This window comes from Monodelphis domestica, chromosome 3, assembly GCF_027887165.1.
Source record: "Monodelphis domestica isolate mMonDom1 chromosome 3, mMonDom1.pri, whole genome shotgun sequence".
NCBI lineage: Eukaryota > Metazoa > Chordata > Mammalia > Didelphimorphia > Didelphidae > Monodelphis > Monodelphis domestica.
The window spans coordinates 528,674,379-528,685,997 of NC_077229.1; the positions used below are offsets into that span (position 1 = coordinate 528,674,379).

The 11,619-nt window shown below is 40.2% G+C and overlaps 1 long non-coding RNA gene across 1 annotated transcript; it reads left to right on the forward strand.

The window, feature by feature from the left end:
* The first annotated feature begins 1,514 nt into the window (after nucleotides 1-1,514).
* Nucleotides 1,515-7,048, forward strand: LOC130458552 (uncharacterized). The gene is made up of 2 exons (XR_008917963.1): nucleotides 1,515-2,371; nucleotides 4,645-7,048. It is a non-coding gene; the product is annotated as an uncharacterized LOC130458552 (long non-coding RNA).
* The last annotated feature ends 4,571 nt before the right edge of the window (nucleotides 7,049-11,619 follow it).

The window sequence follows — 11,619 nt, forward strand, 5'->3', positions numbered from 1 at the left end:
CATTAACTTGTACCAGCATGGATTAAGTGGATTGCGGACACGATTTCAAAACAAGTTTGTTCACTTTATACATGTATAAATAGAGATCTTTATAGGCATATAATAACTCAAATTAGGCTAATCCATTCTTCCCCTATAGGAGTATTTTGGCCATTTAATCATTGATTTGTAATTAGTCTATCGATTTAATATATAATCATGTATTCCTGAAGTCTCTGGTAAAGGGTTATTCCCTCAAAAGGCCCTACTTCACCATAAGGAAAACCCCAGTAGTGAGACGTGAAACTAAATGTGAACATGAGGCATGCGTGCCGGAAGTGAGATCACTTCATGCGGTATGAAGAAGCCTTGGGGGTGATTAGAGATGACTGATGTCATGGATTGGATGCTGCTGAAGCACACCCATACGTGATGCTTTAAAGTTAACGAGTCCAGTCGCTTCAAAGCAATCCGGGCCAGAACCAGAACCCAGCACGGAGAGAGTCTCAGTGAATATGGGGGAGGGCTGGTGGGAGGATGTCCTCAGTGCTTCCCCATTCTTCAGGGGACATCGCGTAAAGCAATGGAGATCTTTGTCCAGAGGCAGACACCCTCGTGCAGCAGCCCTTTGGTGCTCCATTGGAGAGAATCTGGGGTGAAATCGAAAGAGCGAAGACCCAATACAGAGTCACTCCCTGGAGGTAAAAGCAGCTCGCACATCTCATCCCGCGTGGCAGGGAAGAGGAGCAGAATTTCCCCAGAGAAAAGGGATATTAGAGCTTTGCAGTTGAGTTGCTTCAGGCTGTCCCCTCCATAGGTGCTTCGCCACCACCATTTTATTCGCATGTGTGGAAGAGCGCGCCCACATGGGGGGGGGGGGGAGCGTGTTTGCACATGCTACTATTTGTGCAAGTCATTCATTGCTGGCTGTCACACCAAGAAGGCTCTTGAGCTCTAATTGAAATAGGGCAGCCCACAGCCTAGTGTGAGCATCCCAAAGTACTGACCCCCCCCCCAAAAAAGACACAGCCTGCAGCCAGGAGAATGCAGTTGGGGGAGGGAGGTGAGTAGAGCTACACCTTGGGATTCTTTCTTCACAAATCCTAAGAATTTACTTTCCATTCTAGTTATACTTCATTTTGACTAATGGCAAACTTCAGCCCAGAATCTGTTTGAAATTGCAACTATTGCTAACTTAGTGAACACTTTTATTATTGCTATAAAGAACTCCCATTGAGGAAAATCTCCCATCAGTGAAGAATCGCAACTATTCTGCAGCCCGTCATCTTGGAGAGCTGCCTGAAGAGGCCAAAGGGTCTTCCGTAGGAATACTGTCTGATGGGAGAGGGGCTCTCTTTGAATTGAGATTATGTGGGCCCCAAGACCATTCTCTGCCCATTATGCCACACAGCCTCTACTTGGTTTACAGATGGTCAATATCGCTTTTCCAGCCATTTGTAATGGCCTCTGCTCTGTGATAGCGAATCCTTCAGCATGTTAGCTACAGCCTTGAAATACTAGAACGGAAAAGAAAACCTGATGAAACTGCCCAGAAAAGCACCACTCTTGACCTTGAAAGGAGAAGGGAAAATACAACAGCCCCGCCGTGGCTTTAAGAAAGCTGACCAATCCCTGGGCGGCCTCCAAATGTGCCCGCCTGGTCCCGTCAGTCCATTTGGACAGTCAGCTGCATTTCCCTAAAAGGAGACTCTCGTTGAGACTCGCTGAAAAGCAGGAGGTATCGCGTCATGCCCACGCCCTACCCCGGAGTCTCCCTGTCTGAGCCCTAATGCCAGCGCTCACCTAAGCAGGTGTGGCCCAGGGAAACAGCTCTTCGGATGAGAAAGAGAGACAGCTGAGAAGGAATGGCGAGGCGTGCTGCAGGGTGCCCAGCGCCCACGGCATCTCTGCCCAGCATTAGCCGGTATCCGTGGCAGTAGGCACCTTGGCCTGATCCAGCCCTCTGCTGATGGAAGAAGGCCCAAAGCTCCAAAAGCCAACATCCCACCCAGATCGTTTCTCCTGGATTTTCGCGCTCTGCCCATTATCTGCCCCGCATTGTTTCCTCTTCTTCTTGAAGCCCCGCTGCTCCAGGAGCTGCTCCCGCCCCAACACTCCTGCTGCTTCTTCAGCTGAACACGATCCTTGATCATCGTCCCAGTGAAAGCACCTGGCGAGGCTCCAGAGGGCTGCCTGCCGGCTTCTTCATTTGAGATGGAGACCACAGTAAGGAGAGGGAGCTCGGCACCAGGGAGCGAGCCGCTTCCGGAACTTGGGAGCTTCTGGTGGCTACTGACGAGAGGAGACACCCAGCCGAAGGCGAGACTGGAGTCCAGAGACGTGCACCCGAGCAGCATTTAGAGAGATCCGCAGCTTGACTGGAAACCTACAGGTCAGTGTTGGGGGGGAAAGGATCCATCAGCGTTTCAAAAATAAGACCAATATTGGGGTGGCTATTGAAAAAATGAGGCAATGGGCAACACTTGCGCTGAAATTCATGTCCGGGAGGTTTGATGATGACTATTAAATCAAAATGTGATGATGGGATTAAAGCAATGACCTCTCAATGGCAAGAAATGCAGATCTTCGTTCTGGGACAGATTTCCCTCGGGGAACCTTGTCTCTGGACAAAAAGAATACAGTCGCTCCAGAATGAAGGTGAGAGCGATTCCTGAACAATAAAATTGGCCCCATATAGAGCCAGTATTCATCCTAGTACCTGGAGCTCGGCTAAATTCTAGTGTGAGTTCCTTAGTCACACGTGTGCATTCATGGCTCTGCCTATGTGAAAGCTTTAGAAAGGATCCAGGTTGTTCACCTCGTTGGGTCAGTTCCTGAAAGAGAGAAGATGATAATGAATGAAACCTGGCCCTGAATTTGATTATTTGATTGCATATCTGAAAGGATCCAACTGGGCTGTCACTGTGCCTCTTATCTACAGAAGAGACTCATTCTGGGGGCAGCTGGGTAGCTCAGTGGATTCAGAGCCAGGCCCAGAGATGGGAGGTCCAGGGTTCAAATCTGACTTCAGCCACTTCCCAGCTGTGTGACCCTGGCCAAGTCACTTGACCCCCATTGCCTAGCCCTGACCATTTTTCTGCCTTGGAACCAATATACAGTATTGATTCCAAGACAGAAGGTGAGGGGTTTTATTTTTTAAAAAAAGAAGAGAGTAATTCTAATTTATATGATGATTATAATTATAATACATAATTATAAATACAAATTATAAATATAAACTCTATTTATATATAAACTATAAATAAATATAATATAATATAATAATTATAACTATTTTATTCTATAGGATATTCTATAAGCACTTAAAGTAGCATGCCAGCTTGACTTTCAATGATGACTATTATACAAAATTTTCAAGGTTTTATATTTTTCATTTTACAAAGTTTGCTGAGTGTTAATAACATTTTAAACCAAATACATTACAAGTTGGAAGATGTTTAAGATAACAAAAATTTAATTTGAATAAATTTATAGTTTATCTTGCTTATTTAAAGAAGGGATTGCAGCATTCAACTCAAAATTAGATAGTTAATTTGGATAGTCATCCGTTTATTTTTTTATTTTAATTTAAAACAAGAACAAATGCTTAATTATACAACTATACAATAAAAATGCTAGGAGAAAATTCTCAAGAGCAGAATATGGAAATTAACTTTTTTATCTTCAGCAAAAAAAGAGTAATGGCCTATCATTTTTAAATATTTTTACCCAAGCTCCATTGATATGGCAATTGACTTTTCTTTTTTATGCATTGTCAAATCATCAGTCAGAGACAAAAATATTTATCTTATTTGGTATTACAAATTTAATTTAATATATTGAAAACTTCAATATTCTTTGAATATTGAATATTCTATTCTTTGAAAATCACTTCCAAAAATCTAAGATGATCACTGATATCTTTCTTGAGTTTGATCCAAAGATAGTAAGAAATTATGTAATAATACAAATCATTCAGTATCATTCTCAGTTGTGTGGTTCCAAAATTCCAATTTCCAAAACATATTTTGCTTTTCTTAAAAAGTTAGTATATTTTTATTTGCACTCTATAATCATGTGATGAACTAATTATTTTTAGAAAGATGTCTGCGAAATATGCTAATCTTTGTAGTCACATGTGTAGTAGAGAAGGTACCAACTCTTCCTTCAGTCCAAAGAGACAGATAATGACTCTGCCATGAGAAAGTCACCTAACATCTCTGGGTGTGTTTCATGAAATACACACATTGCCCATCTCTGTTTAAAATGATAAACAATGGAGAATTACTATCTTGATTTTATGAGATTAATTCGTTTGATGGCATTGTTTAGTATATTTTAGATCATAACATTCTCTTTAATTCCAAAATTTTTAAACAAATGGTGGCATATCTCGACTATCTTCATATTAAAATATCACCTTTCTAAACTCTCTCTACAATAACTGATTCTCCATTATTGGATAAATCATGTATTAGAAAAGACAATAATATTAAAAGTAGATAGTGCCATGTAACTTTTTAAAACAACTATCTCCTAACATACACTTGAAATATGTCTTCGGTATATGGCAAAATGAATTTTCCTGCAATAGTCTGAGCTTTTTAAAAAGTTGATAATGTATCAAGCTTCAGTCATTTTTTCTACTTTCTTATTTATTCACAGAAATAAATGAATCAATATCGCATGTTCTCAAAGCTCGTTCTTTCCATTAAAAACACCATCAAGCCTATCAAATGACTTTCATGCTTTGCTTATCAAAGTCAAGACAAAAGAGAAGGTTTTAAGCTTTTATTTGTATGAACTTCTCCACAAATTACACATTGCAGTCATGGAAATTCATCATCTCCATGAAATGAAAAGCTGAACTTAGTGAGTTGCCTCTTTTTCCATACCATTATAAGACAAGAGCCTCAAAGGTCTTTGGGGATTCTTTCAGAATTGCGACCTCTCAAATATATTTTACTACCTCCTTGCCTGCAGTGTGCTGAATCTTGAGAATCCTCATGAACACATTTTTCGCTGTTTCATACACTTTCAGCCTCATCTCAAGATGATGGCTGCTATCGTGTTAAAAAATAAACCACAAAGTTTTCATTGTTATATTTAATACTCACTAAATATGTAGCAAGCATGTACTAGTACAATGGATACAAATGTATTTTCTACCAAATGACTGTTTCGTTGAAGTAGAGAGACGTGGGGACACTTTCCCTAAGCTAAACCCTGCTCTAATCGGCTTGCATGGACTTCGGAAGAAAGAACTACTAAACAATTGAAGAGAATCAATCATTTCATTACAAAATAACTGTTTTATTCTGCTTAAGGAGCAGTTTTATAGTAAGTAATAAATACACTGAAAGCTCAACTGCACCGATTGGTTCATTTTATAAAACGTTTCTTTATGAACCAACATTTGTAAGGAAAGAATCGCTTCCATCATACCTTTCCTCTGTTTCTCACTGGCGCACCTTCCACACTCCTGCACAAACTCTGCTGAGTGACTAACCAGTGCTGTCAACCCGCTCTTCTACAGTTGTGCCAGACAGAAGAATAGCCAACAAGAGCATAAGATCGGTTTCCATTCGGCATCAGTCCTAATGCTGCCAGGAGGGCCAACGCAAGTGTGGTTTCTCCAGAGTTCACGGCAGTCTGTGACGATTTCCGATGGCTTGTCATGTGCACACGGAGTGACGATCCCTTTCAAACAGCCTGGCGTATGCATCGCAAGAGCACACGTGTTTGTATTCCATGATTACCCACATACTCAGGTATGGTTTGGGGATAACAAGGGCAAGAGGCACTGCACGGAGGCAGAGTCCATCATACAAGTAAGGGCAGGTAGGCACGTGCATCTGAACTCAGGAAGAATCGCTCTGTGCTTAATGTCAGTGTTTGGGGTGGTTTGGAAAAATGTGATGATAATTTGAGAAAGTGCAGAAATATGTCGCACTCGTTCAGAAAGAAGCAGTCGGATTGAGTGAATGGAACAGAATGTGTACCTACCTACTCTGCTGTGGAAACCCATTCCTGGGGGACATCATCCCCTACCCTTTGGCTGGCCACACACGTGTGTACCAGAGGAGGACTCCAGAGTTGGGACGCGGAGTCCTGGTCCATGGAAGGGGCTGCCGGGCATCCCCCAGCTAAGGGGGGGGGGGGGGGAGGGCAAGTCCAGAAGTCAAGAATTGGACCGAGACTGAGATTTAGATTATCCAAACAGACGGTGCCAAGAGGAGAGCTGAAAACTGGCTCTATAAGAGAAGGGACAGAGGAAGCGCTCACTTCCTTGCTGGATGTGAGCATCTCTCTCCCTTCTCTGGAGCATTTAACACTTGGCATGTACTGACTTGTCTCCTACTTGGAGATCGAGTCTGGGACATGTAGAAGCAGCTTTTAGTTAGGCACAGCCTGGTAATCATGTGATCTTCCTCTCTCTCTCTCTCCTATATTTAGTAATAAATAATTATAAATTAATAGACAGTCCCCAAATAATTTTATCATAACAGATTCAGATCATTTCTATGTGCACTTGATCATGAGGGTTTCAAGTCACTTGAAACAAATATTATACATGTATTTCTCAAAGAAGAAAATATATTTAAAACGTAAATTAAAAAATATTTACCATTTAAATTTTATCACAAATCCCTTAGAATATCTTTGTGAATCCCTCAGGGGTTTATGGACTACTAAATAGAAGCCAGTGGTCTAGTGTGTTGCACAGGACACTCAGAAGTTCAATCAATTGCCCAAGGTCAAAAAGGCAGCATATAGCCAAGGTTCCCACCTCCTCCTGACTTTGAGGATAGCCCTTCTTATGTTCTATATTTTATTCTATTACTATATTCTATAATTGACAAAAACAAATGTTGAAATATTTTATGGAAACAGATTTCCATTCTCAGAGTGTGTCTTGTGTTTTATGTATTGTTAGTTTGTGACAAATGAAATTCCATAAGGCTTTTAATGTAAGGAAGCAATGAATCTGAACAATTCCTATTTTTTAAATTCTCTTTTCTAGATGTATTATTTACAATAATTTCAAATAAAAAACCTCTGGCATCTGCATGGGATTAACTATTTAATAATTTATGAATAAACATTGGTCCCAGTATTTATAAGAAAAATGTTTTTCTTCAGGAAAGTTGACAGGTTCCATTCTAAGTGATGTCCACCTTGGGAATAGTTAGCTTCCTTTACTTTCTAAATAGTTAGCTCAGTTCTCCTGCTCTGGGTACGCTTGGCATACAACCATTAGCATATGTTTCTCTCAGAAAGTTACTTCATATTCCATTTGGGGGGCCTTTTTAAAAGTCCACTGAAATGCAAACAATAATAAGAGCAGCAACAAATAGAAAGGAAGAGAAGGGGCATAAGAAACGGAGTATGGTAAATCTTTCAAAACACACAGTGGCAGCTTACTTGCTTCTTGAACTATCATAGAACAAGCTCTTTGAGAGCTGAAACCATGTGTTAGTAGGCAGTGGCGGGATAAGACGAAGGGCGTGTCTCAACTTTAAAAGGAAAGGTGCATTTTGATAGGAAGGAGAATATGAATGGCATCTAGATTCCCAGGGAAATTCCCCAAGCCTGGTTAGCCCCAAGAAGGTGGAAATATTGGCAAGTACGTATGTCAATATTTTAAGGAAATGTGGTTTTATCCATGAGGGTAACACTTTCACTGGTGGAGATCATAACCTCTCTAGAAGCCAGTAAATGACCTTCCAGGATTACTGAGAATGAAAAATTCATCACTGTGTAGTCATCCTGCTTCTGAGCTTTTTTGAAATTAGCAAGGCTGGTTCTTGGACAGTCCTTACAGTCCTTCAGTGAACTGGAAACGAAAGCCATTTCAGATCGGTAGGAGATGCCAGTACTTGGGACGGTTGGCATAGTTTCTGAGGCATATCGGACAAAGATGTAGTCGAGAAAGTCAAGACTTGACAAATATGTTTCTGAGATAAAATACTCCAAGAATGGTGTTAGGTTTCTAAAAAATAAAGTAGACTCAATTTTTTTTAAGTTCACTATTATACAATAAGTTGACAGTCTTCATAATGAGGCTAAAAGCTGTAGGTTTTTTTTTTTTTGCCTGATTGTGGGATTTCTTCAGAGTACGGAGCTTTTGATAATGATTTCAGGAAAATTACCTTCAACAATGCAGCCTGGCAGTTATTCTGCCATTAAGCTTTAGAGAGTTACTTATAGCACTAACAAGTAGAGAGGCATAATGTAGAGAGAGCTGTACCAAGAGCAAGAAAATCTTAGATTCAAGTCCTGCCTCAGTCAAAAAACATATTGTATGTATGACACTGGGAACCATTCTCAGTGCCCCAGGAGACAAAAAAAAAGGATCAAAATTTGAGAAAGAAAGAAAGAGAGGAAGAAAGAGAGAGAGGAAGAAAGAGAGAGAGGAAGAAAGAGAGAGAGGAAGAAAGAGAGAGAGGAAGAAAGAGAGAGAGGAAGAAAGAGAGAGAGGAAGAAAGAGAGAGAGAGAAAGAGAGAGAGAGAGAAAGAGAGAAAGAGAGAAAGAGAGAAAGAGAGAGAGAGGAAGAAAGGAAGAGAGAGAAAAAGAGAGAGAAAGGAAGAGAGGGAGAGGAAGAGAGAGAGAGAGAGAGAGAGAGAAAGAGAGGAAGGGAGGAAGGAAGGAAGGAAGGAAGGAAGGAAAGAAGGGAGGAAGGGAGGGAGGAAGGGAGGAAGGGAGGAAGGAAGGAAGTTCCCCAAACTTGTAGATATCAGTTTTCTATTGGATATGAATCTCAGGCTTCTTAGTGAGTAAACTTCTCAAAGGCAGGGACTTTTTCATTTGGGGCTTTATTCTCCCATGCTATCAGAGTGTATCAGAAATAGAAGACGATCAAAATTATAGTTATTTAATTGCGTTTCACATACCTTTGACCTCAACGTGACAAGTTCATAAATTGAATAACTGGGCCTCTGTCTTGAATTGAAAAATTCAGAGAAACTGGTATGTCTCTCTGATTAATATGACTAAAAGTAGAGCATCTCTGTGTAAACTGATCCCAACTTGTCCCACTCATTTCTGTTAAACTACTACTAAAAGAGAAGTCCAAGACTGAAATGAACAAGTTTCATTTTTGAGGACTATCACTAGGATCCCAAACCTCCCATTTGTAGGTTTGTGAATTTAAACCTAGAAAGGGCCTTAGAGACTAATTCATTTGCTTTACAAATAAGAAATCAAGAAGGTGAGACCTCGAATACTTAACTGCCTTGATTAAGGTCACAAGTGGAATAAGTGGCAGAATTAGCCTAGAACCCAAGTTGTATAATTTTAAATCTAACTTTTTTCCTCATTGTGTCACACAGCCTTTCATCTCTAATTCACTGATCCTTAAAAAGTAGAGAATGCAGGAGTCAGAATAGTTCCTTTCACACCTGAAAATGGCATTGTGTCACTAAGCTTGCTTGTTCCTTAGTGTGCACTCAGAAGCAGAACTGCTTCCTTGACCGCCACAAATAAATTGGCACTATTGTCATCCTTGCTGAGAAGGCAAACTGAACTCTATTCCACTGAATATAGCAGGAGAGGAGCTGCCAGTAAAATCCTGATCTTGGGATTCTCATTGCTGGTGATGATATGTGAAGTAAAAAGCACACAGCTTGATTCCTCTTAAGTGGCTGAGCTGGCAACTGCTGACTTTAAAAAAAGACTTGCATTTATTTGTTAACTGGGTAGATCTGATGGGGAGATCACTGATGAGGAAGAAATGTGGAGCACGGGGATGTCCCTTTCCAAGTGTCACATTTGTGATTTGCTACACCTTAAATAAAAGAAGAAAGGTTATGAGCAAACAGTAAAAAAAGAAAAGAAAAATCTCTACCGCCGTACTTTTAATATATAAGTTTTCTGCTTCCTATTGCCACTGAGACATACTTGATGTGTAAAGAGGAGAAATAAACGATCAAATAGTGACACTCCAAAACAATTTTTCTCAATGATGAAATGGTATGCAAGCCCTAATGATACTACAGTAGTGACAAATGTACTTCAGTATTGATTACCAGTTGAATGACATCTTGGTATAGTGGTTAGAAGAAAAACCTTGGCATCAGGAATACGTAGGTCCGAGTTTCCTCTGATACAGGCTAGCTTTATAAATGGGGACACGGTATTTAATCGGTCTGACTTGCTGACAGCTTTCTAAGACCAGAAGTTGCAGATGAGTTCCTGATTTGTTTGTATTCTTGGAAGAAGTTCCCACAATAGAAGTATCTGATAAAAGAAAAAAAATTGAACTAGAAGAGAAAGGATGAAGCTGAAGAAGAGAAGGAAGAGGAAGAGGAAAAGAAGAAAAGGCAAATGCTGTCGATCTCTTAAAAATAGTGCTACTTGGACTATTCTGCATATTATGTGAATTTTGCATTCAAATCCAGATGATGTAATGAAGAACCCCCTGGCAACATGACTTATGCTGGGTTTCTCTGTAGATGTATTTATTTTAATAACTTAGATGGTCTCCAGAAACGATATCAACAGAATCACTAAATCAAGTGAGAGGAGTGAGAAGTACTAAATCTATGTAACGTTGGGCACATCGCTTAAGTCCTCTGGGTCCATGCTTCTTCCTCTGTAAAATGAAAGTTTCCACCGAATGACCTATACGTTTCTTTCCAGTCCCACGTCTTTTGTCAAAGCAATAATTACTATTTTAAAAAGCATGTGGTAGAAGGTCTCTATTGGCTTTAGAGAACCCTCCTGGAAACACTTGTTCAAACTGTCCTGTATATGCATATAGAAACTCAGAAGAAAAGTCTTTTATTTTCTCCTGCCTTCCTTTAAGAATTTCACTGTCCATTAAAGCCAAAGAATGTTCCATTAACCTTTTTTTTTATTTTGTAGTTTGTTTTTTATATATTTGTATTTTGACTTCTGCCCTCCTTCTATTCATCACTCTTTCTCCAGGAGGTCTGTATATTGGTGACACATGACTAAACAGTGGAGAGTTGAAGACACCACATTTTAGCATGGCATAAGATAAAAAATGGCTCCAACATGAAGGGACCATTTTACCGGCATTTACTCTCATTTGCGTTCACACAGTTGTTTCATTCAATCATGATATTTTTTTTAAAGAATGCAGTTTTAGAATTTTCTGATAGATTGACAAAAGAAAGGAGGAACTCAGTCTATGAGAAAAAAGGGAATGAAGGCAAGCGGCACTGACGGAGAACAGAAAGTATGGATTTAGCAGACTGGTTGGGGGAGCGATTGGGCATCGCTCTTATGTCTATGTCTGTATATTGCTGGTCTTCCAACATTTTGGGGGAAAGAAGTCCATGGAACAAGTGTTGTATGTGGGGCTGGGATTGGCTGGATCTCTGTGTTCCTCCTGGTGTCTTACCATTTCTATGGCTTCAGAGTGTGCTGCTGAATACCAAGAGTTCATGGAGCTCGGCTCCTCTTGAAAGAACATATGACGAATATCGGATAAGAAGATCTCACTGCTTGAACGATCTGAAAGCCCAGCCCTTTTCTCTAGACGCATTTCCTGATTTGTGCCAGGGACATGATGCGAGCCTCATGACAATTTTCTCTGCTCCACTGAATCTACTTATGAATTTTTCATAAAGTCACTTAATGAATCGACAAGCTATTAAGAGGACTTTTAGTTC